We start from the raw sequence: 2,888 nt of genomic DNA, 5'->3' as shown, positions 1-2,888 counted from the left end.
ATTTTTTTATTATTATTGGTAATCGATTAATGAATTTCAATTCTGAATTTAAAAAAATATAGTATCCAAGTCAAATCCGTTACCCAAGGATAAAAAAATGTAAATGAAGTTATATATAGATCATTTAACCCCCCCCCCCCCCCAAAAAAAAATGTTATTTATCACTGTTTATCTCTAAGCCATAACATTTCATACCAAAAGTTTTAAATAAATGTAATTTAACAACGGTTTTATTTTAAATATCTTTTTTGCTTTTATTTTCTATAATAAAATATTTTCCATCGTTACCTACCAACCATACATTCCTACCATTGATCTACACGACTTTAACATAGTTCCCCATGCCCTGGCCTTTTTTAAAGAGTTGGGACACCGGATCTCTCCATGGGCCGAGGATCCCAACGAGGGATACTACCTACTTCAGAGTTTGGCCCTAAACATAATAAAATGCAATCATATCATCTTAATACTTTCAATGACCTAAACCCCTTGATTGAACATCCTGTGAAACGCTTAGGCTATTTTGCTCCCAATTATAACGTTGGCGCAAAAAGAATAAATCTCAGGCGATAAAATACAGAAAAAAAATAAAAAAAAAGACAACCTCGAGTTAAGATGCGCAGATGAGAGGATAAGTATCAACCAAAGCAAACCCAATGGTACTTTTAACTTTCGATTTCAAGTGTTTCGGCGTAACATTTTCTTATTATTTTCAAATTTTTAGTGGCGTAATATTTATCTACCATTTTCAAATTTCTAGTCAAATAATAATTATTTCTCAAACTCCTTGTCCAACAGGGAGGAAATTGCAAGCTTGTCCAACGATATAGTCTCTGCCATCAAGCAGTAACAGCTTTTATAGAGTTATTTGGTATTACTGAAATATCAAAATGGCCTGAAAGAAATATTTCCTCAGAAGCAAGAAAATTATTGGATTCATTCCAAATTATTTTTCTCATAAGAATATATTATTTAATTATACTATTTTATGTAATACTTTATAAAAACATGACATTGACTTGATTAAGAAGATGAGAATAGCGGAGAGCATTTTATTAGAACTTAAGGAAATTAGGGCTAATGTTGTTGAAGAATTTCATATTTTATATGTTATTGTTGAGTCCAGCAGAGCTATACGCGTTTAATATTTGTCTTCCTCGACTTGGGGCAAGACAAGCTCATCGTTAAAACATTAATATCGGATCAGTAAAATAGTATTATAAAACAAATGTCCCCTCTCTTAGATATATTTATATAAATGAATAGTTTTTAATTCATCATGCAGCACTTACCAATCTGCAAATATTACTTCCACTTCAGATGATGATAGAAAAAAAAATATTTGTTAGATTTTTATCATGAAGATGTTAAAGTATCTTATGATGCCTTATTAGCTGAATAATTATGTTTAAATTAAATAAGGTTGATATAGTCCCAAATAATGATATGGATGCTTTGCATTATTTCAAACACATTTTAGATTATATTCCCAATGTATTAAAAGGGTTTATATATATTAACAACTCATCCCATTAGTAAACTAATGAGAGAACATTAAAAAGAATAACAGAGTCTGCAGAGGTCCGGATTTTTTTAAAAATTTTTTATGGCTCGGCCCGGGTTTTTTAAAAAAATTTTCAGGCCCAGCCCGGTCTTTTCAAAATAAAATTTTCAGGCCCGGTCCGGATTTTTTTGAAATAAATTATATTTATTTTTGATTTATAGCTAATAATGACGATTTCAAATATATGTTTTTAAAATATACAGCCCGGCCCGGATATTTTTTTAAAAAATTTCGGGCTCGGCCTGGGTATATTTAAAAATATTAAAATAAAACATAACATACCAAGAAATACAACTTCTGAAAGTAGATTGAAAGGTTTGTATCTTTTGAATATTCGTATTTGACGACAAGCAAGGATGAGATAATTGAAAAATTAGCTCAATCCCAACGAAGATTGGAATTTACATTGTAAATATATAACATACAAAATACAATTATTACTAAGAAACTTTTTGTGTATTAATTTATATAACATATAAATTTTTCATACTTTATATATAAATTTTAAAGGTTCAAAAAATTCAAATTTCTATTTTGGGTTAAGTGATTCATATAGTGGTTATATTCACTTTATATTTTATAATTCACATTTACAGAGTTTCCCATTCAAAAAAGGAAAAGTCCCAATCAAAAAAGGAAAAGTTTCAATCATAAAAGGAAAAGGTCCAAACAAATGGAAAAGGTTCAATCAAAATAAGAAAAGGTCCAAACAAAATTGGAAAAGTGTCATACAAAAAAGGAAAATTCCCAAAAAGAAAGGAAAAAATCTGATCAAAAAAGGAAAAGTGTCAAACAAAAAAGGAAAAGGTCCAATCAAAAAAGGAAAATTCCCAAAGGAAAAGGAAAAGTGTCAATCAGAAAAGGAAAATTCCCATTCAAAAAAGGAAAATCGTAATTTTTTTAAATTTTTTTAAAAAAAATTATAAATTTTTCAGTTTTTCTTAAATTTTTATTTATTTTTGTCATTCCTTCTTAAACATAAAGAATTGTTAAAAAATGATCCTAAATTTATAAATTATTTTTAAAAATACAAAAGCATTATCAAAAATGAGAAGAAAAAAAATTCAGAAAAAATATAGTAAGAAAAATAAATTGAGAAAAGATACAAATAAAGTAAAGAAATAAGAAAAATTGAAAAATAAAAAAATTACTATTTTCCTTTTTTGAATGGGAATTTATTTTCCTTTTTTGATTAACACTTTTCCTTTTCTTTTGGGAATTTTCCTTTTTTGATTGGATCTTTTCCTTTTTTGATTGGACCTTTTCTTTTTTTTTTGACACTTTTTCTTTTTTGATTGAACCTTTTCCTTTTTTGTTTGACACT

This window comes from Gordionus sp. m RMFG-2023, chromosome 1 (genome assembly GCF_954871325.1).
Source record: "Gordionus sp. m RMFG-2023 chromosome 1, tfGorSpeb1-WG-v2, whole genome shotgun sequence".
Classification (NCBI taxonomy): domain Eukaryota; kingdom Metazoa; phylum Nematomorpha; class Gordioida; order Chordodea; family Parachordodidae; genus Gordionus; species Gordionus sp. m RMFG-2023.
The sequence above is the reverse complement of the archived record's forward strand: the minus strand, read 5'-3'. Positions refer to the sequence as shown.